General features: G+C 37.4%; 1 protein-coding gene across 3 annotated transcripts in view; it reads right to left on the bottom strand.

The window, feature by feature from the left end:
• The window catches only part of LOC124167264, a 346,425-nt gene that overhangs the window by 93,034 nt on the left and 226,851 nt on the right, over positions 1-26,540 (bottom strand). The window lies entirely within an intron of this gene.

The following is a 26,540-nucleotide window of genomic DNA, read 5'->3' as shown; positions in this document are numbered from 1 at the left end:
GAATCTCGTTACATATTTACCGCAGCAAGATTTGAAGGAGGGATTATATCTTATCAGACAGAGATGGTCGAGGCACAGCGAGGAATTTTCGGCTACCTACTTGGTGCTGTATGACTCCAATGGACTAATATAACTCGGAAAATCATTTCTATAATTCGACGCCATTCTGATATTATGCCAGCCCATAGCTCACTTTCCCTCCTTGCTTATTCCTAATCCATCCCACACGTTTCACTTCTCCTATTCTGCGCATCTAGGGGATGTAAGCTATTGCGAGGGCAGGCACGATCTTCGCAAAAACGAGGTCAAAATCGGCGCCAGTGCATGAGGGTGGATTCAAGCGTGAGACATCAACCCCGATTCCACCATGGATAGGATAAGGAAGCAAGCTAAAGAACGCAATCTGGTCGCAGATGCTGCCGCACCGCTTGTTAGCGTAGTATGGATAGTGGGAATGCCTTTCTCCCTCGTCTAATATATGATTTTAATCCACATCTACGCTTTAACTTCAGGCCCAGGAAGGGGGAGCTTATCAGGGGGGAGAAATCACCAGCATATACTAAGGCTATTCATTTCATTTCAATCAAAAACGTTACTCAAACACATGGATGAATTGCTTGCATGAGGCTGGTGTTTTATTACATCAAATAGGCGTCATCACAGTTAATTTTAGGCCTAAAACGATTCCTACACAATATTAATATTTTTAATAAAGAATTGCAAACATTGTGTGACCACGAAGGGTTAGCATTCATTTTATGTTTAAATGTAGTTGCTGTATTTAAGAGGTATATAACATGAATGCTGTCCCCCAGAAAGTAAAATATTCCAAGCAAGTTCGCTGATGACTTCTATTATTACTCATAGCAATTCAATAAATTAATGACGTATAAAATCTGATCAGTCAAAGTAGCAAATTACATATTATGCGAAATTGAATTCCAAAGGTATTGCTTGTATTCTAAATGAAAACTTGCACGAACATGCGTGTGCATGACCAACATCGTTTTTTTCTTATTTTCCGTTATTTTTCTACCTATTTATGCAGGTTAAAAGAAAATCTATGATAATTTTAGCATTCATGTGAACGTTGAAATAGGTTTTGACGATATTTTCTACGAAAAATGAGAAAAAAAGAGGTTGGCTTATTTTTGGGTTCTCCTCGGGAGGAGAATGGCACTTAGAATGACAATGGCTGGGACGGAATGGGACGGGACCATTGGACGGCAGAGAGCTAAATGAATGTCCCCCTCTTTCGTTCCCTGATGCACAAAACGCATTCTACCTCTTTGCATTGCCTTCATCATTTTTATCTTCATTCCATTCCACGAATACACTACAGAATATTGTAATTATTTTTTTTAATCCTCAACTCGCTGCGGCCAGTTGACTCTATACGGGCAGCTTGTAAGAGTAATTACTTTTTCTATTGGAAGCTTAAGATAGTACACAAGAGTTAAAATGAATTGTACACTGAAATGAAAGTCAGTGTGAACAATGGTGGGGGAAATAAATACCGTGGCATTTTTGTGTCTAAATTTTCTATTTTTAACTTAGGTTTATTTACATTTAGGCCGGCATCTTTAGTCGTAATCCAAGTCATAATCTGCTCTATTATTTTCAGTGGAAAAGAGGTTTAGCCTTTTTATCCCTGTAATCAGTCACAGGGCAACAATATAATAAATGGTAGGAGAAACTTTTTTATTTGATGATTTTTTTAGGGTCTATGACCTGTGAACATATCATAATAAACAATACAATTCTTACTTACCTTTTTAAATTGAAAATTTCTATCCTCATGAATCTGATAAAAAATAGGATGTACCTCAAATGCCCACATGAAAACGGTAATGTACGGCATTGAATAATGTAAGAGATTCGTCGAACAAGAAAACGTCTGCTTTAAAAGATATACAAAGCAAATGGAAGTTCCAATAAAATTTGATTTCATTAGTTAATAATTTCAGAAAAACAAATACTCTCTTTGATGTCGTACGGTACGTGTCATAATAGCATTCCCAGTAATGAATAGTTAGCAGATTTACAATAAAAATTATTTCCGTTTGGTTATCTGTTGTTTTTACTCAATGAGTCGGGCTTATAATGTGTAGTGAAATTTGCGGAGTATGTAAATCAGGATAAACGAATTCTTTTTATTTGCACTTATGACTTTGTCAATAAGTTAGTCAAAATTACTTTACCTCGTTATAGCTTTAAATTATTCTCAATTTAAGGTTACGATTATGTCAAGTAACCCCAGCAAGACATAAAACTGTTTCATAGGACCTCTTACCCGACCTAGCAAAACAATGTTGGTATATTTTGGCCATGAGAATAGTAATTTTAGTTTTTTGGCATATTTTTCCAATCCAAGCATAAGGTTTACTCCTATTTCGATGCAATAAACTCATGAAAGGTTTCTTTAATACTAAGCTACTTATCCCCTCAAGATGGAGGGCGCTGTTTCCGACCTTCCTCTTTGCATTGTTCTATTTCCATGTAAATGGCCCATGCGAGCGGCGCAGGGGAGCTTTATTTTACCCCCACTCCAACCCTCTATTACGAGCTTGCACCTTCCATATTTTCCAGCCGCTCATCCACATTCAATTTTTTCTCTTTGTTGAAGGGCTCTTTCGGTGCCTGTTTATACCAAACCCCTCTTTGTCTCCCATTACATTTTAAGTAGAAAGTCCAGCACAGAACGCAAGAGCGCCCACAAGCGTAGCATAAACATGACATGTATGTGAATGCATAGATGTCACCAACTCTGTTATATCCTAACATCTTCGCATACTGGCGCTCGAGTGCTTTTTTAGAGTACACCCTCGTGGTACGGCATTATCGTAGAGCCAGGATTTTCTATGGAGAATAATCTTTTGTGAAAATGGCGAAATTTCCATGCATGCTTTCAAAAGATTATCGGTCCCCACAGTTTGTATCCTAATGGTAGGGGGCCGCTATGCTTAGGCAGTTTTTTTAAATAAATTTTAGTACCCGAACGATTTGAGTATGAGAATTTGGTACTGGTTTCACTACACAGAAAACATGCTCCAAAATTTGTTTCATTCATAATTTTACGACTAGTCTGGTGAGGCCTCTTAAATGTAGGGGCGATAAGTGGCGCTGCAAGATTAGATTCCTTATCAGGCTTTAAATAAATTATAACTTCATTTGTTATGCTTTTCTGCAGATTTTTTTCCTCCGCACAGCTTGAATGTACTGGGAAGACATTATTATGCATAATCACTCAATACTTCGAAGCGTTCCTCCGAAATGTTCATAATTATATTAATTACACTATATATCTAGCAGTTTTTCAGCGAAATAGTGCATAATACATGCCTATTTTTACCAACATACTCTATGAATATCTATTGAAATCCGTGCCACAACTTTTGATCTAGCTAGTTATGTACTCCTTGATGAATGATCGAAGGTCTTTGCACGAAATTTATTTGATATTTTCCGAATAATTGACTCTTTATTCATGTGGGTATTATTAATCAGACGAAGACAGTAAGTTTTTCTTTTAGCTCCAAATGAATTTAGCTCTTGGATAGGTTTGAAAACAAATATGAAATTGTTTCTGGAGTGCTATTCCATATCGGTAAGACCGCGCAACACACTGTTTCCATCCATAAAGGTAAAAGAAAACATGTTTTTAAAAACATGTTTTCTTTGACCAATTTTACCACTTGTTTGAAACTAAAGTGATTTATTTCCAAGAGTTAAGACAGTGTACAGCCAATTTGTGTCAACTGCTTTTCTTTGATAACACCCACATCCCATTCTCGGTACCGCAACAACAACAACAGCTCTTCGAAAACTAGGATCCAATTTTTTTCCTCCAACCCTCGCCCGTAAATAATTCGCGTCTTTCCTTTTCTCCTCCCATCGCAACGCTTCGGGGATAGTGGAAAGAAGCGGGGATGGAAAATCAAATTAAATCTCTCGTGAGATAAAAAGAAAAGCTATAAGCCAATGTATATATATTTTTCAGAATGATGTAACCAATACGGAAGGTATGGATAAGAATTCTCCGGGTGCCGGCATGGATATTTTTTTTTTCGTTCAACGTAATCCCGAGAGGTGACACACGAAAGAAAGAATCCAAGGATTTATTTCTCACCCGTCATCACTCGCTGTAAATCTTCACGTCTCGCCTTCCACATGGTGTATTGTCCTTATATGTCTGAACTCTATGTTCGAATATCAGGAGAGGAAATTGAAGGAAATCTATGCGTATATATTTCAAAGTGTAAATATTCCGCACCCACGGTAGCCATATATCGTGTCTCTTAGTTCAATATGAAAGCAAGGCAGCTTGGAAGGGCAAAATCCGCTCTCGATTATTGTATTCATGGAGCATACAAGGTACTTGCAATGCGTTTATTTAGGATATTATTTGGGGAACTCCGATTTATGAGCGAGCATTCAGTAAAAAAAATGTTATGCAAGAGTATTCTCTTGCTTTCCACTGTGTAATTAAGAATTTAATGAGGTATGATTTTGCGTAATCAACTTTGTTTATCATTATGTAGAGAGTGCTTCAGAAGGAATCTGCATTACTTCAGAGGGCGGTAAGGAAGACAATTTTAAGCATTGTTTTGTTCATTCATGGGGTTGCATATCCTCTGTTACAGAGTTATGGCAACCCAAACAAACATTTTATTGGATGTACTTTGCAGTTACCATGAAAACGGTTTTTCTTGGGTATCCAGCATTTTCGACAATTAATTTAATACTCTTGATTTTCAAAAAAAAATAAATAGTTAGGTTTTGCGAAATTCCATGAATATAATTGCCTGAAACACCTAATCTTTGAGCTCAATTAAATGAGAAACTTGAGGGAGTATCAACAATTACGCAATGTCACCCATTTTGAGATTGTTTCAGACAACTGTGATTGCACATTTTCGCATAACTTTTCCTACCTTGTCCTACTATTCTAACTGCATTCAAATTATTTTTCTATGTGTGTAGTTAATTCTTCAGGCCCCATGTCTCCTTATCATTGCATTTAGAAGTTTTCTTTCCTCACCCACCATGTTTAGCCCTTCCTCAATCATCCTTATCCATCTCAACTCCTTTAATTTTCTCCGCATCCACATTTCGAATACCCTTATTATTTATTCGTTTCGTTTCCCCGTCGTCCACGTTTTTGCACCACGAGGTACCACACTACAGAAAAAGCTATTCACCTACCTTTTCTTTGAACTCTAACGTAACAGTTTCCATAGATTCATCGGAAACATCGTATTATCCATCCAATAGTCCATACGTCTGTGAACCTACAGGGGGGATAATTTCAGCACCCCTCTCCCACAAAATCTTAACCCTGAATCCAATATCAGAGTCCGTGAATTAATAAAATAGGCATTCATGCTAGGCTATTATTGATATATAGGATCCTGGTTCTACTCGGTGGAGGCATAATATTAGGTATTTATTTGATACCTACTTCCAGGCATTGTGAAGAGAGCCAAGGTCATATTACACTATTGTCTGGAACATATTACACTCTATTATTATTTATGATACACCAGGTATTCATCTAAACCATTATCTCTGCTCAACACTCAGATTTAATTTTTCCACTGTAATTTTTGTACAATGGTAGTTATGTTAAAAGTAAGAAGACTGAAAGGTTACTCCGATTCGAATCGGTGGTGGTGGTGTCTAGTTAGATTGCAAGTGAGAAAATTTTTGAACTGACTCCTTAGAATTTCCGCTGCATTCGATGCATAACTTTCGGGTCTTTTTGTTTCCACCGTTAAGTTTCCTCTCTATCGCCATGTTACGTGGAGGTTAACGTGAGGAGTTGTCCCATGTTTGGCTCATTTAAAGTAGACTATTACCCCAAAGTTTTTGCGAATAACTCAAGTTTCTGTCGCCTTATAACATAATAATAATATAATATAATTTTTTGTTCTCAGATTTTTACCTCCGATGGAACATTTTTATATAAACAGTTTATATCTCAGCAATCAGTTTAACAAATATAATAATCATTTGAACCAAATAACAAAAATGAGCATATACAAAAATTTCAAGATAGCCAAATACAGCAGAAGAAAATAATTTGAACCAATTAACAAAAATTAACATGCACTAAAATTTTCGGTTAATCTAATACAATAGAAGAAAATAATTTGAAACAGTTGACATAAATGAACATTTACAAAAAACATAGATAGACGCAGAAACGTCGCAGAACGATTATCGTGCTTCTTTCTAACAATGAAACCTCCGACTCTGCCTCTTCCGCCGTAAGCTATATCTTTTCCTCTCAAGTGCAAGTCGTAAAAAAAGTAATCCTTAGTCATCTCTCAGTCAAGTCTATTCTCTGGTGACGCAAAAAGTGCCTTCTTTAACGTCAGTTTGACTACCTTTCCCCAATGTTACTGTACTAGTTCCATGCGAAATCCGTTTACCAACTTCTCCTTCGCTCGTCATGCCTTCAAAACTTTACTGCCTCAAGTATTTCTTTTATCTAAAACCGTGAGAAGAATGTAGACTTATAAAGAACTGCTATGATTTCGTAAAGAGTGGCTAAGAAAATTCAAATGAAATCCGCTACAGGTGTATTCATACAGAAGGCAATCAAGTACTTCTAATAGAATAAGAACCGATATTCCATAGTCAGATGTATAATTAAAAGATTTTCATAATATCGGCGGTAATGTTTCTTTCCTTGGACAACTGAGCTTTATTAGTAGCCGTGAGGGAATTTCGCTGGTGCACTGAAGTTGCCTTAACGATAAATATTATTGGCATGCAAACCTGCATATTTTGGTCAGATATGATTACTCACTTCCAATCGTAAATATCTTGTGACACTTCAATAGACATACAAAGTCCAAATTACCTTTTTTTTAAAGGAATGCAATGATATTCCTGAAGGAACGTATTATGGCTCTGAAAACAATCTCCTACTTTTTGTGAGCACCAATGTTAAAAAAAGAAAAAAGCCGAAGGTTGGTGTAGTTTGGCTCCGAGAGATTCGTCAGCAACGACGAGTCGGATTGAGGGAGAAGCGGTGTGGAAAAGCCTACCTTGAGAATTGTCGGGGAGGAAGTAGCAGCCACGCACGAGGGCGAGGAGAAAGGAAGATGTTAAAAAAAGGGTGGAGAGAGAGAGAGAGGTGGTGATCGTTTGGATCGACTGCCTACTATCCCGTGCTGAGAGGCATTGAAGAGTTTCAAGTCGGCGGAAAAGATTTCGGATCGCCTGGAACGGAATAGGATGAGGATTGTACGTGAGGTAGGTATATTCTGTAGACTCCAGTGGGAAAGGCTTGGGGAAAAAGATGGTGGGAAGAAAAGAGCTGGGGACGGGAGCACCAAAGTGGATGGAACTGTGTAATGGGATGGATGGAACTTTAGGTGGTGCGTCATAGGGCTGTGGGAGGAGGGGCATTGTGCGGGTGGAAATTGGAGGTGGCTGACGGGAAGGGAGGGAGAAAAGATGTTAGTCAGGGTTGGACGAGAACAACTACCCCTGGGAAGAAGACATGTAACCAAAACGTTGGGTCTCTCTTCACTGGTGATAAAAACAGGTAACTTTAGTCCAGATTAACTTCGCGGTTCCAACTGATCATGCAATTTACGTTTCTAGTTTCCCTACTTAATAGCTACTTAAAACGGAGCAAAAACTTGTCGGTAGCCTGAAGGTAGATCGTGAAATTTATTGACCTTTAAATGAAAAGTGCATCATATACTTGAGGAATCCTAGAGTGATTGTGTTCATTTCAATCTTGTCTTCTACGTAATTCATATAAAGATACTTCACTCTTTCCTACACAGAATTTTTTTTTAAATGAGTTAGCACGTTTCACTGCCCTGCAGCTTCTGCACTCCACCATTCATTTCATATTTCATTTAATATTTATACTAATAAAAAGCCAATAGTTCATCCTATGATTTAATATTGAAACACGAACAAGGGAACACAGAAGGAAAAATATGAGAATATGCTTATGATACATGTGCATCCAAGCAAAGAGCTCAGTGGAATCTTGGAGAGATTTTGGAAGGAGAAAATATATTTCATGTGAGGGAACGTGGAAGAAAAATGCGTGAAAATGTGCCTTGTAAACACACAGGAGGACGGCGAAAAAAGGGGGGAAGAGAGGAAAGCAGGAGTTGCCATTCTTGAGAGAAGAAGGAGATGTTAGAACCCCGAAAATGGAATCTTTGAGTAGGAGCGGTACGGGTCCCGCGTATCCTTTCAAGGGAAATTTGTCGAGAAGACCCTCCCTTTGTTGGCCTCCTTTTTTTCCAAACCTCCGACGCACCCAGGACACACGGAAATGCGAAGCAAACAGAGGAACATGAATGATCCACATGGAGTCGAGCGTAACAAATCTCAAAAATCTGCTTCGCAGCGAGAATCCAGGCAGATTGAAGGGAATTAAAATGCTTATAATTTATGGCTATAGGGAAAAGGGTGAAATTCGATAACCTTGATTACGAAACCTCAATCCGGTACCTTTCTCTTGTTGTTGTTGTTGTTCTTCAAGGATTATGTCGTTGAACGATTGCCTGAACGAATAGAACCATTCAACTGTCAGATGCGTTCCATCGTTGATGATGCAACATTTTTTTTGGTTGATCTAGGAAGTAGTATTGGTTGGTTCATGGGGTCGGGGCAATGGTAACAAGAATGTCGTCTTTTGTCTTTCACAAATGTTGAAGGTAACTGGTTCTCCCTTGTTTCAATTTAAGTTTTTTGGACTAAGCAAGTATTATTTTATTCTGATGTACTATTAATTTATTCCGCTATACTATAATTATGGTGTGAAATGATAAATGTGTATGGGTAGGAAAAGTCACCATTTTTTCTATTTTTTAATGAATCAAATTAATGTAAATTTATGAGTCTGAAAATGCTGACCTCTTTCTTTCAATTTTTATCAATTTAATTTAGAAGATTTAGTAGTATATAAAGTATTTGATTTTAACCTCTCCTGCACCGTGATTGCTCTCATCACGTGTTATGAGCATCTAGCTGCATACGATATGGTCCAAGGTTCATAACCAATTTAGACATCTGTTTCTTCTGCATTCAAGATTCGCTGGCTTCCTTAATTTTATTTAAAAATTCTTTGTGGTCATAATGCGAGAAGAACAGAGGGGTAAATTTTCTAATAATTTCCTCATTAACTATATTTATAGAGATGGGGCAAATCACGCAGAATTTCACGCACGCGCAATTTGGAATAAGAATAGAAAATAACCGAAACGAAATCACTTGCGTCTAAAATCATTAAAATGATGGAGGTGAAGTGCGATGATAGCTCTGAGATAACATCTTATTTAGCGATACTGACAGTCATTGCCCCTCCCTTTTCTCTATATTTGTTAAAGTTGCATTTTCAAATCCTGCTAAAGCCAGTGAAATCAGTTGCGTTAATTATTAAACATACGTTACACATCTGTCGGTTTCGTGAGCGAAGTACGGGAAATATCAGTGGAATGGATACGAAGGATCAAATCGAATACATGATGATCGCGTGTGTTGAAAACAATGACTCCGCCATTATCTCACTACAAAGAGTAGAGCCCAATTGATCCATAGACTTCCATGGTGATCGATCGTGTTATTCGGGATTAACCTCTACTGTCTTGAGGTAAAAGTCCCAAACATATAATCCATATTGTCACCCTCGCTTCTTTCTTCTGCGTTTTCAGATTGTGGTCGAGGCTTAGTTCCGCATTGCACGCTTTGCTAAGCGAAATTTCGAAGTGCAACGACGGTGCAGGAGGTGATTGTAATCTTATGTATCCCCAATCTCTTGCTATTAAGTCCAATGAATCATAATCTAAGCGATAAGTAAGTAAAATGGGTATTTCTATGAGAGGGAAAATCGAGAATCAATTATTTTTAACAAATAACATGATGTTCTTATATCAAATATGAAAGTATATAATCGATCTATATAACATACCTAAAAGGAAGCAAGAAGTAGGGACTTTACTAAAAGGAACTAAGAAAAGGTTTGCACATCTTGAATCCTCACTGTATGTGAAGATTCATGATAAGCAAGAAATATTTCCAGCCGAATATTATCATTAAAATGCACAGCAATCAGTGAAAATTTTACCTTGCCAACGAATATTATGTTTTTAGCGAAAGCGTATTTCATTGAATGAAGAAATTACCTCGACCGACCTTTTGCATTCAAGAATTCAGGTAACCGTAACAGACATGAACTACGCCATTACCTGATTCAATCCTTATAAATGAAGATATTGTATGTACAAAGCCAAGAGAATTTCGGAATGATAGGCGATGTATGTGAGAGGAGACGGTCCGTCCGAATGACGAGGCCTGCGGTTTATGGATAAGAAAAGGTCTCATGGCAGATGATAGAAAGGGATAGCGTTGATGATGGTGCCGAAGGAAGGATTTCGAACCGAGAGCTCTCTTTGTGTGGGAGTGTATATGAGCAGGGACAGACACAGAGCGAGCTTTGGAGAGAAAAAATCCAGGGGGGAAAGGAGAAGGGAAAGGATTTTGAGTTTTGCGAGAGTTTTGAGGCGCGGAATGAAAAGAGCTTGTTTCTCTGACGTTGGGGGCCGTAGTGGGCCGAGGGTTGGAGAAAGGTAGAGGGATGGCTGAGAATGATCGGGTGGATAGGGTTGGTGTGGGTCGTTTGGGGTTGGACAAGATGGGCTGGATCCGTCTCTCTTCTTCTTCGTGCTAGAGCAAAAAGGTTGGGTCTGGATCCCTGCCGCGTTCGTAACAGTTGACTTAACTTGGCGTAACTACGGAGTTGGGACCTTGAGAGGTATGTCTGCTGCTTCACATATACCTTACGAGACGTAACTTGAGTGGTAGAAACTAAATTTATCGACCCAGAGTCGGATTCTCAAAGGTAAAAATTCGATTCCAATGCCAAAAAACAAATTCATGAATGAATTAATTATGTACAATTGAGGCAAGCGAAGGGATGTAAGCGGCAAATGCTAACTTTTATGTAAAACCGGTTTAAAGTGCAAACAAAATGAATTTTTTACTAAGTAGTTGATTTGAATTCCGCTACATAGCAGTGCCTATTAAAGCTGCCACTACCACCCACAATCGTACTGTATTTGCCATCAAACAGGGTAGGCTTTCCCCTATCATGTGAATTAGTTGACTCTAAATTTTAATTGTTGTTAATTACACCCCTCTGCTCATCATTGCCTCAATAGTGGCTTAGAAGCACGTAAAGGTTTTTTCATACGGGAATTAATTGAGTGGGAAAAGCCCAATCAAGATGGACTTCACAGATAAATATCACCTGTGAAAATGGTGTACGTCATTCGGTAATATCGCACTGTTTGAATTTAAATTTTTCAATATCATTAAAGCTTTGTTAAACACCCAATAACCATTTTAAAAGTAATAAAAGAGTGCTAATGGACTAAATGACATGAAGAACTTTAACATTTTAGTTTCCTTCTAAATATTGGAAGTGAGGTACAGCGCCAGCTACAAGGTGCATTTTCCTAATACGGGTAGAGAAGACTCGTAAAAACCTCACATAACCCTGATAAGTGTAAGGCATTTTTTTCACCTTCGACTTCTACACTCACTAGTTCAAGGAGAGAATGGTGTAAATCTTCCAAATGGCAACAATCACTACCAGCCCAAGCTGAGTATATAATAGTAGCTCTTCCTGCTTATTTTGCAAAATTTCACTTTTTTCTGAGGCTTAAGCCGTCATCTCAACAACTTAATTTTAATTTAACAGGCGTTCTTACGGAGTTAGTGAAATGTCAGTTTTTGTAGGTTCACAGCAACTTATATGACACAAATCGAATTATCATATTATTGGTTAATAAACATAAATATTTCTTGAAATTAAAAGATGTAAAAGAATAAAAATTGCTACCGAAAGGTATAAAAAGTATCATAAGTTATTTAAAATATATTTTACGATTTATATGCTCTAAGAGCCGTGAATGAAGCGTCAAATAATCTATACATCAAGTTCATGATAAGTCAATTTACGCCAGGATAAGTTGTTGTGAATTGGGCTTAAGCTATCTCTACTTCCTCTTTTCGTCTTCCCAGGGTCTGTTTCCCATCTGTGCCACCCCCCAACCTTGCTTTCCCCTCCGTCTGCCCTTCCCCCACTTCCTCTTCTTCCACCCTTTTTCCCTGGCATCCCTGTCCGATCCCTGAGGGATTCTGAGAAGAATACGGAGATCGAGAGAGGACGGTGGCGTCGGAGATGAAGGTGCTCCTCTGAGTCTCATTCCTCCCTTCTCTCCTTTAACTTTCCCATGCTCCTACCTCCCCCACCTCTACCTCGTCCATTATTTTCTTACCTTTTCTATTCACTCTTTTACGTTGTCCTTTGGCCTTTTGTACTCTTCAATTTTGTCTCTCATTTACTTTTTATCCTTTATCCTTTGATTCTCCTTTCGAAACCATTTCCGTCTTTCTTTCCATCTTCATTTATTTGCCTCTTCTTACGTCCTAGTTCTTTCTCGTTCTTTCATAATTTCTTTCCAGTCTTCCTTCTATTCTTCTCCTGTCCATTCTCTTCTTACCTTCTATATTTTGACCCCTTAACTTTTCCACAAAATTCTCTACTCCTACGCTCCTGTGAAGTTGTCGACGTTTTTTCTCCCATTCTTTTCAATCCTTACCCACAATTCCACCCTCATTCCGCAGAACTTTCTCCTCTTTTAGCTCTCAATTTATTTGTCCCCTCTTTCCCATTCATCACACTGCGTCCATCCCTCGTGATTACTTCCATCTCTCCTGCTCTTTTTCCTCCTCTGAGTACTCCTGCGGTATTATTTTACCTTAAAGGGTCGATCGTAAGCACGAAAATGTAATTCATGGCGCGTCGCGTCGTTTTTGCTCCCACCGGCGGTGTTTGTATATTTGTTTATTCGCTTGTTTGATCGGTGAGCCTCTTGTTTGTTGTTTCCCTCAGGGAGTAATGGCATACCTGGAGGTTTTCTCCGGCTAGGTGGTCTATTCTACTTTCCGTGTTAGCAGACCTAAACGATATTGCTTCAACTTCCACAAATCAAGTCACTTTTCCTTAGGGTTCCTTTTTTTTCTTAAGCATCACCATAACAGTTTGTGATCCAGTACAATTTTCCTTGGATATATATTCCATGAGTTTGGTCATTCTGCACAAGACATTTTGGTTCTATTTTTTTTAGAAAATAGTCCTTTCTCATGAAAATTCTTATATCTTGGAGTATCAAGAATATATTTCATGACTATCTTGAATTCGTCCGAGCTAACTAGTGTTGAAACAATTTCCAGCATTACATGTCGTTTTTCCATACCGTTCATTTCTTAGCATAAAATCTCATCTGATGACGTTAACAATGCATTAACTATACCGAAAATATATACCCGCATCTGTTTTTACTTAACCTTCCAGAAACGATAAGAATTAATCATAGTTGATATTGTTTTATATTGCAATAAACTGTCACTAATTTTCACTAGGTTATGGACAGTCATATTTTGATTTAAATTCACTCTCCAGTATTAATCAATTGTATATTTAGTTATTTCCTATTTATCCCATTCAAACTTTGTTCCCAATTTTGATTCTTTTTCCATCCCTCATCTTTCTTGCACCATCTCCATCGTAAAATCTCGTCTCGTACCCTATGAATATTACATTTATTTGTTTTTATATGATAATAACGTTAAATACTGATGTTTTTATTGTTGCCTTCGTTTTATTTATTATTTTTTATTGTTTTATTTACCATTGTGAGTCACTGTGGTATTTTTGTAATGCATTAATTAAATAAATGAAACACATTGAAATGCTATTGCATTATGGTACCAGCTGCAGAACAGAACAGGTTAAACGAAAACCCATGTAAGTACGTAAGTGATTACAAATATATGTGGAATTAATTTTGTACCCTCCCATTTTTTCTTGCAGAAAGGTAAACGAACAGTGCTCCTTTCCCAAGCGTTAATGTAATTGTCATTTCTTACAAGTTTGCAAGTGTTTGTAGTAGAAAATTTTTAACAAAATCTAGCTAGATAATTTAAATGTATTAAGATTATGTTCGATTCATCCAAATAATTCTAAACGAAAGGAATATATTTGAGGAGAAGTATTAGATATTAGTAAAGCTTCTTATTGAGACAGATGACCCTAAAAAAACTAGCCCGCGGAATTCAGTAGGACATATAGTAACAGCAGAGAAATTGATGTAATAGCTTATGAAGTCTCTCAGATGTAGAAATATATGTCTCTTTATGCCTCGTAAACTTTCTCTCGCCGGTATAGTTTGTAGAAAATAAAAAGCCATGATTAACTTAATGCCCTCCCAAAGTTGTGGAGAATATTTGTCATAATGTATTTTGCAGATTAATTTAATGTCTCAAGTCTTATGAACGTTAAGTAATACTACATCTTGTATGTGAGTTGCTAGGATATATTATTAAAACTTTCAAAATTTGCCAACAATGTTGTGGTACAAGTTTTCATCCCTCCAGATCGTGAATAAGTTAATATAACACATTTGAAACCGGCCATGTTGACCACAGCTCCTTGACGGCAAATATAACGATTAATTTATAAATCAAAATGCGTTAACTTGCTATTTATCTTTAGATTTAGATTTGGTAATTCTCTGAATTTTTAAACAATAAATTTGTCAAATAGTTTTTATCGTAAAACCAAAAATTTTTATTTGATCGTTTATCAGGAATTTTTTTGCGTCTTAAAGTTCCTACCGATGAATACGGGTATACGAAACAGAACCTTAAGATTAGAAGCATGATCTTTGTTTACGTCATCCATTAGATCCTTCTCCCTACTTATTTATTCTTTCTTGTCCGGTCTTCCTTACTTTTTCCATCCTCCCTCAAAATCCTCAGTCTCCCTTACAATGAGATCTGTTTCTCATTCTTCCCCCTCACGAACTCCCATTCTCTCACCCTCCTTTTCTCTCTCTTTCCTCACCCTTTGCTGGAATCTCACCAAAAATACGCCCTTGGCCTCATCCCATTGTCTTTCCACCAAACCTCCCGAAATTTCGTGGCCCAAACACTCCGCCGATTCCAATGCTAGGTAAGAACTATCAGTCAGATGAGGCAATGGGTATGGGCGTGAGAGAGCTACTGATTGCCCCAGATCGATTGATTAGACAATATACGAGTCGACCAGTTATGAATGTGCACGAGAAGTATTAAAATTACTTAGTATTTATCAGATGCTTTTTTAATCTCAAAGGTATGGTAACTATGCACGAAGAGTGCAAATTCTTACGGGATTTAAATGGATTTCTAATGTTAAGGTCCGCAACTATGATCATTGCGTGTGATATTCGTAACTCATGCTACAGAATGTGTAGAAAAACTCTGTGCTGAAACTAACCATGGGAATGGTATTAATTATCCAATAATTAAATGCAATTTGGTAAAATAAATATCATGTAAAAATGGATGGAGCAAATGTGTAATTCATTATCACTGTATTATTAAATGCATCACTTTAGCATGAAAACAGCTCCATTTCTTCCTAACTATGACTAGACACGGGAAGTATACATCTTTCGCCATGGGTAGAGGAATCGTAGCATGAAATATGAATGTACATTATTTGATTTTTGATGCATCGCTCCTGCTATGGGCTAGATAACAGTCAGTTACAGATAATAAATGCGGCCTTAAACGTATGCAGAATTCGGAAGGATCGGTTCTAGATAAAGGTAGAGGATGAATACCTCCCTCTCAACCAGCTTTACTTAGGCTTGAGAAAAAGTACTCGCTTCACACTCGCCTTATGGTATCCTCATGAAATTTTCAGAGTATAATGTGTAAAAATTTTGGTATCATTTTCGTGTTTCTCAAATAAGAAGAAAAACATTACATTTGAGTAATAAAAACGTTACTATGGTAACCTTTTGAATTTTGAGTCAAATGTAGTTAAGGGTCTCTGGCATTAATCCTAAAAATTTCAAAATTATTTCATAATTTTTAAGTGAGGCATCCGTCCGTCGCCAGGAAAAACGGTCGTTCCCGAGGTATGCGTCCTCTTTAAGCTTGGAAAATGTCTCTGGATGCTGGGAATAGCGAAATGGTGTTCCGAGTGTCCGTTCGGATTGAGAGGGAGGGGAAAAGTATGGTGGGATGAGGTAGTTTATAAGAGGGAATGGTGAGGGATGGCTGCCTTGTGCTGAATATGGGGCGTGGGTGCCCTGCTAGTTTGGAATATCAATGGGAAGTTACGTAGGAGGGGAGTTGGGGTGCAGGGACTCGTTTTGTGAGCAGAAATTGGATTACCCTCGCCTCGCTGTAACTGAAGAATCTCGAATCTCCATTTTGTTATATAATGTTTGTTGTGACGTCACTTCCACAATCCCTCAAAACTCTCCATCGCCTGCCACCCCCCTCTGGCTCTCTTTCCTGGACTGGTTTAAGGACGCTCAAGGTCGAATATTTCTCTCTTCCGTTATTTTTCTCCCCTAGTATATCTTTTTCATCACGTATATATTTTTGAAAAAATGTGGCGGACATACATATCCCTTTTTTCTGACTGTCGTAGATTTTTTCTGTTAAAATTTCCTTATTGATTTTTTGGACAACACTCTATTTAGCGTTTGCCGTCAAATCTTCAGAGTAAGGGGAGTAACTCTCACAAGGTACTTATGCCACTGGATTTACATTTTTAATTGCGGGTCGACAAAAATTCAACCCCGAAAGAGAGTGTGAGTGTAGAATTTATTAAATGAAAGTGTAAGTATTTATTTTTATTTTGAACTGCTATTTTATTGAGTCTCTTTATTTGTATCGAAATTTTAAGTTGTTTTAATTGAGTGTCATACAGTGAAACAACGTAATAAAGACTAGTGAAGAACTAAGTCTTCATTTGGTACCTTTTAATTAACATTTAAATTACAAGAGATATGATTTTGAGTACGCAATTGCAATGAAATCGAGTGAAAGCATTATTTAAATCTTATGCATTTTTATTTAAAAATACATAATACTAAACTAAGTGTAGCCTTTGGCTGGGTTAGTTGAATAAAGGCTTTTTTAATTATAGTGAAGGATTATAATTTTTCCTCGCAAGCATTTAGTGGAATTTTTTAGTACTTCCCGCGATTTAGCTGCTCATGTTACTCATGAGGTGACATTGACATCATTTCCATAATTTCTTTCAATTACATATTAAAAATTCGAACTGGATTTCAACGAGGGAAGATGAATCAAGTGTCAAGAACATGAGATTTTAGTCTTAAAATGTAGCCCAGTTTAAACGGTTCCCGTGGTATGAAATAGCGATCAGATATTAGCAAAATTTCCTTGAAAAATCAACAAAAATTCTTAATTGTTTGTTTTTAAAGGATAAACTTACAGAATCATAAGAAATGCCAGATCTCTGCGCAGAAACTTCTATGGCAAAAACTGAGAAACGGGAAAGGCATTACGACAATTGCGGCAGAATCTAATCACAGGCGATGGGGGAGCGATTCTTGGAGGAAACCAACGGAAGGGATTGAAAAAGGGGGGAGGGATGTTTTGGTTGTTTGGGAAAGCTAGGCGTGCCGCAAGGGGGAGGGAGAACTGTAGTTTGGCGAGGACTCGGTTAGGTCAAGTGTCTTTGAAGTGGTGAGAGGGATGAGCATCCGTAAGAGGATGTCGCTTGCAAGGATGAGGGAGGAAAAACGAACGAGAGAACGAAGGAAAGTGGAGGGAAAGATGAATTGATGTCACCCCGGCGGGCGGCACCTAAAGACGCCGCCGCATTTCCCGGGGACGGGTTGATGGGCGCGCAATCTGCCGCAATTTGACTTCCATTTCAAATCCAGCCCCAACGGCCACATTCCGCTCCTCCCATCATTGCCCTCTACAGTCAACCATAATCCCAGCTCTATTACTTTCACCCACCCACCCTTCCCAAAGACGTTACTGATGTCTATATTTGCGTATCTGCCTACCAGTCAGGGAACAATTTCACCGCAGAAATTTTCAGCCTGTTCTACTTTTTAAAGTTCCCCTACCAAACGTATATCTATGCTTAGTGTTTATGCGTATCGAAACAGACTTTCCTTCTCATAACATATATCTCGATTCATCACTGATGTTCCAAAGTGATGTTCTTTCGGTAGTGATCTTATTTTACGCTTAGTGAAATTATAAAACTATTTTTAAAGGTAATAAGTATTAAATATATGTATCGCATCTTTTGCAGACACATTGGCTCAGGTGGACTTCGAAAGTATCCAATTAAGTAGAAGTAAATTTTGCCACCTGAATTTGAGGCACAGAGGTCAGCAGTGATTGCCTACATTTCTATAGAGAAAAGCTCTCCTTGGATACTCACGTTATTAATACGTTTTTCTTTCTCTTTTCGTTAATCTATTTTTTAATCAATTGTTTAAAGCATAATTCATTTTTTTGGTGTCTTTTCAAGAATGGTAGATTTTGTCGCCACTTTTGCGTATATAGCTATAATAAAATTATAAAATGTGTTCTTTTCAATCCCTAATCAAGCCCTGGCCAATCATTTCTCTGAAACTACATTTAAATTAATTATTATAAGAATAATAAGAATTATATCTCACCACGTTAATATATACCGAATACATATACAAAAATTATCACTGGCCATCACAATAAAACCACGCTATGGAAAACAGAAGCATCAAAAAAGACTTCGTGACCGTGTATTTATGCATAGTCTAATCAAGATTTGCAATAATTTGTTTGTCTATAACAAAAAATAGGTGCTTTACACTTAACTGAAGGTCTTTTTGATGTATAAACTTTAATCTTTAAGTATTCTGTCCTCCCAACTTCTCTCTTCTCAAACAAAACACAGCGGAATTTCGCCAGATATTGCTGCCAGATCGCTTGGAAAATAGAACGTGTTCTAATCCTTACCAGGGCCAGCAAATTGTATGCGATTATCTTGCATACCAGCAGATGGCATGCGATGTCATTGTACACACGGAGAAATGTTCACCTTGCCACCACTTGCGCCATTTTCGGCGCCAGAAATGTCGCCGTGTGTACAGGGCTTAAATGTTTCTAAATAATACCACGAAATATTAGGTAATTATCTCCAAATTCGCTGTCAGGGAATTGAGTACGAAAATAATGCTGATTGGATCTTTGTTTGGAGAGGGTTCCCCATGTTAAGATATGATACCTACTATCCCACCTCTTCTAGTTGTCTCCAAGTTTATCTCTATACCTGATTTCTTCTTGTCTTGGCGCATTTCTTCCCATATATTAAAAAAGCTTTGTCCATCTTATACCAAGGAAGAAAAGCGCTCGTCAGTGAGTAGATCAGGAGTTCTTTAAGTCGGTTACCGACTTCTAACGGAGCATGAATCCTTGTTGGTGTCGTTTCTAGCACATATTTACGGGTGGCGCGGCGTAGAATTAACCTTGGGATCACATCACATTAAGTATGCACGGCTACGCGTCATTTGGCAGGAAATTTTTCGGATCATGAGTCAAGGTTGATAAATGAATCGATAACTGCAGAAAGTCCAGTCTGTCCAGTTGGGACGATTTATATTTTTTTAATTTAACTTGTTGCTAGGTGCTGGACTAAACGTTTCGTTCGAAAAGGAAACATGTATTGCTAATAACACCGAGCATATGTTTCCATATATTTTTTTCCTTTTAATAGGAAACGTTGAGTCTTGCACCGAGCAACAACTTAAAGAAGAAAAAAGGAAAATCGTCCAATTTGACACGATGCCTTTCTGCAGTTAGCGATTCAAATGGAGAGAGTACTCAGTGGGGAAGTGATATACACTGAAGACCGATATAAAAGGTAGAATCGGTAAAATGGATGTAGGAGAACAGCCTTTGTGGAAAGAAAGCAAACCAACCATAATGGAAAGAGAAATAGTCCAGAGTAATTAATAAAATATTGATCTGAAATACACCTACAAAATTCTTTATTGGTCATTATTTAACACTAGAACCGCGGACGGGACTTTTTTGTCCCATCGCCCTTTGCAAATGTTTGCCATTCAAGTACCAGTGGTTTGATCCCTTTGAAATTCACTGAATTTTACTTATTTTTTATGCTCTATCGAATAGTTGTATTGAAAATATTGTACGATGTTTGGTTCGCGAGAAAAACGACGATTTACCTTGAACCGCAAGATGGACTTTTTTGTCCCATATGGGGAAAACATACAATTTCAGTTTTTTTTACACTTATTTTGTATTTAGCATAATTACAGTTTATTACGAAGGGGATCGATGCACAGATACCGTTATTCTGCCAGTTAGAAGCGCAGAAGGAAATAACCTGTGCACTGCGCCGGCCGCCTACTCACGCAGCGCCGGCCGCGTCACCTCTGCCCGGCGCTGCGCCCCTCTTGGCAAACAACACTTTTGTTGTCAAAATAAGTTTACTGTATTCCTAGTTATACTTAATAAAACGTTTTAAACATTACCTAAGCACGTGTTTTGTTCACACAAACCTCAAAAAAAACGTCAATTATGCTTAAACATGACAGGAACAAAGTATTTTGTCAATGGGACAAAAAAGTCCCATGCCGCGGTTTTGGTGGGGTTATAAAGTTCAGCGGTTCTAGTGTTAAGTGGTAATAATGGACTTGCGTCGGAGCTAGTGTCTAAATTCTTGGAGCAGGCGCATGCTTCTAAGCCACCTCGTTCCCTAATGAATCCGGCCCTATCTTTCTTCCCGCTCGTTCTTTAGGCTCTCTCGTATATTACCCCACTCTCTCAACTCCCCTCTCTTTCTTTCTTGCTTCTCAACTCGCTATCCCCGAAACCTTAGCTCACGTGTCCAACGTTCTCCTACAAAGAGCTTAAAGAAAAGCCGAAAGCGGCGCGCCCGCTGTCGTCTAGGCTGTGCTCACCGGAGGATGATGGCCCCATGTGCTCCGCTATGAATGAATGTGTTGTGGAAAGAGTAGACACTGCAGGGAATAAAAGTGGCCTTAAATCCTGTCCGAGAACAAATAATGATAATGGGGATAATAGATCCCATTCCCGGCTCTTTGCGGCTGATCATTTGTTATAGCTTCCACTTAAACTTTGTTTTGGCTTACCCTTGGCAAACATTTTAGGTTTACATATTAGATACCCACCCATTCGAGAAATTATTACTGGAATGATATGAGATAAAAGTTTTTTTTCAATGATGCTACTTCTCCTCTGTTATATATTAAATCATTTGCCCAATTACGCATTACAATCCATGCCAAAAACTGGATGAAATAAACTAAAGACAACCTCGGGGATTTTTCACCGGCCATAAAAAAATTAAATGCATCAGAAGTATCTTATTATCACCTAATATGCTCATAAGTGGCTCTTTATAAGGATTCAGTCTCTATAAAATCACATCAGCTTACATTTTTGTATTCTATGGGTAATTAATGACCGTCATTTGTTTTTACTAGGAAAATTTGAGCCGAGACTAATCGTCCATTCATTGAAGGAAAATTGTTCTAATAAATGCTTCGGTGGGAAATGGCGCACGAGTGTATTTGATGGGGGAGATTAATTCCGTTGGAAGCAGCCCAACTTTGAATCCCATCAAAATATTTTTACCTCTAAACTTTAATAATCCTCAGGACGAAGTACCCTAGTAATTAAATCTTACCTCCAGTTTCACGCAGACCTCTCATAGAGCAAGTTTTCCCATAGCTCGACTCTATTAGTATGTAGTTCAAGTAGTGATAATTCCGTAAGTAGGAAACTCTGTAAGTGCAACGCTTTGCCTAAGAATAACTTCCAACGTCCCAGCACTAAGAAAGTTTATCTATTCATGGTTTTTGAGATGTTGCTTTCAGTGAGCGTTGAGAAAGATTTTTTTTTGATGTTGCCTTGCGGCGTTCTCATAGACTCTACCTCTCTATGTTCAATTAAGTTTTAGTACTTTATCTTTTTTTAGATAAACCGTATGCAATATTTAATACTCATGGTTTTAAAGTACAAATAATGGTTAAATGCCGCAAAGAAAGCGTTTGTGAAAAAAACATCCTACTCTTTACGCAAGTATAGAAATTATAAAAGGCCAAAAAAGGTATACTTCCAATTACATGGCCATCATTTTCGAAGTATAAGGTATTTTGGAGGCAAGTTTCCTTAAGGAACGGGACGATCAGTAAGTTGCCGAAGTCAGGATTCTTGCGTTAGCCACCAAGTTTGGGAGTGCAATGACCTCCATGAGATGAAGTTAAACCTTCCAATGCCGAGAGATATTTGCAGTGGCGCCGACTCCATGGGGCCTGAGGGGGCCCGAGCCCTGTCAAAATTTCGTTATGGGTGTGAGGAAAAAATGTGTCAGGCTTGCCGATTTTCCCTTGAGTGTCCAGATATTGAGACTCGAGTTATCAGGCTTCTAATGTTGATCATATGACTCTTCTAAAATGCTTAAAAATTTAAAATTCACTACTTTTAAAATTTCCGGGGCAAGATTCCCGGTTTGGGCCCCCCCCAATTTTTTTGTAAGTCGGCATCCCTGGATATTTGAGATTTTTGGTATAAGTGATAATTAAGAAAGCTAACACGATGTATGCTAAAAAATTATTCCACTCCTCTCTGGCTCCTTCATTCACTTTATAATTTAACCTGTGTTAAAATAAAATACATGTAATTTGTGAAATATTGATTGATTTTCTTGCCTTGTTAATTTTTTCTTTATGGCTAGTTTATTGAGGTTACCTTATCTAGACTTCGGGGTGGCATATAATGTATTTTTTTGATCGAAGGCAATGTAGTCTCCTAAAAAAGTCTTATGAGAAGAGTCTAGAGTCTAAAACTATTACTTGAATTTTGTTGTTAGTAAACCGAAGACTGTCACCTCAACTCCCGTTTCATTATTTGGCTAACAGCACAAATTATGAAGCACAATTGTTATACTGGAACTATTTTGGGAAATTAAAAGAGAATAAATGGAAACATAGACTCATATAATAGTGGCCTGGCATATCTTTATGGATATGCTCTGATACTGACCTGTGTCCTGGGCTCAAATCCTGAATGGAGCCTTTGAGCATCAAATATCCTCGAAATGCAAGGTAGGCCGGTAGCTCCTACCAACCTTACCCTGAATCCCACACATTCGGGCACGTAGGTATAGGTACGTAGCACGCTTGTGCATTAGTTCTGGATGATATCTATCCCTGCCTATATAAAGTAATCTTAAGGTCTAAAGTATGCCGAGTATATTTTGAGGATAATTGCAACCTACTGCTCCGTGGTCACCCAAAAAAATATTCTTACAACATGAGTCTCAACTGCTGGCATTTTATACTTGCTAAGATATTTTCTGGTTACGCCCTGTTGAGGGTAGTCTCTTCTACTCATATTTCAATATATGGTTTTCCAAGATAATGTGTGGCTCATAGTTTACATGGGAACTATTTCGGGGATACAGAAAGGACAGAGGCAGAAATGGAAACATAAAGGCCCATATGGAATGATACAAAGATGTAGAGCGGGAGGGGAGAAAATGAGATAAATGGGTTTACATGCATGAAGAGTGAGGAAACATCTCATAGACAGGCCAAACGGGAATTTCATTCTTCATTTTATTCTGCTTAGCGTGAAGAAAAAAATGCACATTCGGTTCCAACTAGCAAGAGAGTTGGAAGGATTTTGTAGACTGTGTACTGAAAAAAATACAAACCCGGTGATAAAATGGAATTTATAAAAAAATACTCTTGTGGAGATGCATGGCAAAAACGAAATTCCGTGGTGTTCTCTTGTGGAGCCCAAAAATGCAAAAAACCGCAGAGAGGCGCAGTCTGCGTGCTCACACTTGAGGCTTCGCTCTCGATGGACCGCTGCTGTTGGATGTTGCAGGGACGTGTAAGAGCGCTCTTTTCTCCTCCTTTGCTTTTTATTATTTCAAGAACTCTCGCGACGAGACTCGTCGCGTCGACCGCAGTCATGGGAAGAAATTTCTCCAGTCAGCCAACCAACTGGCTAAGTGGGTAGTGCTTTCGTACTATGTTGTTTTTCGTGTGCATCCATTATAGTGGCAACAATGAACAAACCCGTCGGTGTCCCAAAAAAATGTCGAAAAGAGACCACGTGTTAGCCTAGATCACGATTTTTCAATGGTGATGAGTGTGTCGTATGAAATTAAGATTGAATTGAATATATCCTTGCCACCCTATAAGTTTGAGAAATTTTTTAATAAACTTCAGCTCCGGAGATTAACATCAATTTAGAACTTAAAAAGTATTCTGTGGATTTTTTTTCATTTGCATCAGAATTTTCCATTTATTTATTCGCCATGCTTATGACATTGAGAGCTATTGGTATAAATAAAAAGCCATTGACTAAGCCTTGGACCACTTCTGCAGCAGTTTATTTTGTAAAGATTTCGCTTCTAAGGAAAGACTTATTGAAATTGAGTCGGAGCCCCATAATATTAATTATTTTTGCCAAATCATTTTATTGTGGTGTTAACTTCATCATTTAATAATAATATAACGCGAAATATTTTAAAAACTGGTGTATGTTTATGGCGTATCTATGAATTTTACACTCCTGTCGTGAAACCCTCATAAACCCCACCTATCGAGATATGATCGATTTTAAGTAAACGTAAATTGGAAATATCTCAAGTAAACTATGACTGCATTATTTTCAATTTCGATATTTTCCTCTCCTATAGCATATCTATAATACATGAATCTTGATTTTTTGGCGAGAAATTGTGCACATAATTTACATTATCCCTGTACCGAGAAGACCAATTTCTATCCAATTTTTAACATTCAAGCTACATGTACGAGTAAAAACTTATTTGAATCCCTCGAAGACTTAAATATCATATATTTACGTCATGTGAAGCTTAAGTCGGACTATTTTATAATTTTATAATTAAAAGGTGGAATTATGGACATAAATAAGGAAATTTCAATTAAAAGCGCAAAGAAAGATCATAAATTGAGAGGAGTTTTGAAGCTAATCTGGATTTTCTTTTCTAGCATAAATTCGCGTTTTGGACAAAAATATTTTCGTTCCATTAGGCTCCTGCCTTTTTTTAAGGAGCCAATACTTGAGGGCTCTGGCAATAAGAAAGCACACTTATTCCCTAACATGCAATGGAAGGAAAACTTTGATCGGCATTGAAACAGAGCAAGGGTGGAAAAGTTTTGTAATACATGAAATACGGTATTTCTGCTGTTTCTCTTCTACATATTTAGTCCAGCACAGCAGGAAGTCTGTCCAAACATGTGAATTACTTAATTATTGGGCTATTTCCGAATTGTATTTTGATTGTTAATATCTGCACCGGAATTCCGGGAGTAGATTGTATCATCATCTCGTCCTCAAATCAATTTTCGTGAGGAAAATAAAAAATTACAAATATATGCAGCCGATGTCTTAAACCGATGCACCGATTACTTAAAAAGTAAAACTGACGTTTTGAAAAATAAATCGCTAAACTTTGCTACAGTGAGACGCAAATTATTAAATCATTGTTATTAAAAGGGTGATATCAAGAAATGCAGGAGCAATGCGAAAAATCCTCATAGCTTGTTTGTAGCATCATCTTGTCCTCATGTTAATTTTACGTGAGGAAAACAAAAAACTACAAATATTTGTATCACAGACGACTTAAAAAGTAAAACTGACGTCTTGAAAAATAAAGAACTAAGCTTTGCTACAGTGAGACGCAAATTATTAAATCATTGTTATTAAAAGGGTGGTATCTAGAAATGCAGGAGTAATGCGAAAAATCCTCATAACTTGTGACTTCAATCCATTGCGTTAAATCGTATGTCGTGTAAAAATTGACATTAATTGTGGAGTTAATGTAATAGTATTTCCAATGGTATTTTTGTATTCAGTCTCTACTTTTATTCGAAGATCCAAGAAATCCCAATTTTTCTCTCTATTTTATTCTAAATCTCCGTATGCATGTATTTCACAAATAATACAACTCTTTTATTTGTCGTTACGTTTAAAATTTCACCAACTGAAAACATTTTCTATCAAATTGTCGTTCATTTGTCAAAAACATTTGTCTTGTCGAAGGACATTATTCATTAAAAATCAGATTTTTAGCATAAAAATACAGAATATATCATTCACCTATAACTGTATTTTTGTTTCGGAAATTATTATTCCATCCCACCAGCAAAAAATTGCATGCAAATAGACTTTCATATTTTACCTTAATATTTGTAATAATCAAAGAATAATGTCATGAAATTTTTGAAATACAGAGAAAATTTTAAAATTTTAAATTTCTAAATCTACTCTCAGGCCAAAATTTCGTGCGTTTTTGTAACATATTTAAATTTCATGCCACATTCTAGTTCTATCCTAACAGAGTAAAATAGCCTCGTAAACAATAATGATTAATCAAATGAAATTTTATTGGAAACATATCTTCACATTTGGGTTGATTATTTCAGAAGTACTTTATTTATTTACAGACATTCCTTTAAAAGGAATGGATTTGTTGCAAGCATATCTCGAAGCTAGAAAAAACACCAGAACATTTTTTTTGTCAGTTAAGATACTCATTGTGGTTTTTTTTTATTTTTTAGGCTCCTAATTTTGATTGCTTCCATAATATTATT

Source organism: Ischnura elegans, chromosome 1, assembly GCF_921293095.1.
Source record: "Ischnura elegans chromosome 1, ioIscEleg1.1, whole genome shotgun sequence".
NCBI classification, from domain to species: Eukaryota; Metazoa; Arthropoda; class Insecta; order Odonata; family Coenagrionidae; genus Ischnura; species Ischnura elegans.
Note: the sequence above shows the minus strand (reverse complement) of the source record. Positions and strands in the feature narration are given on the sequence as shown.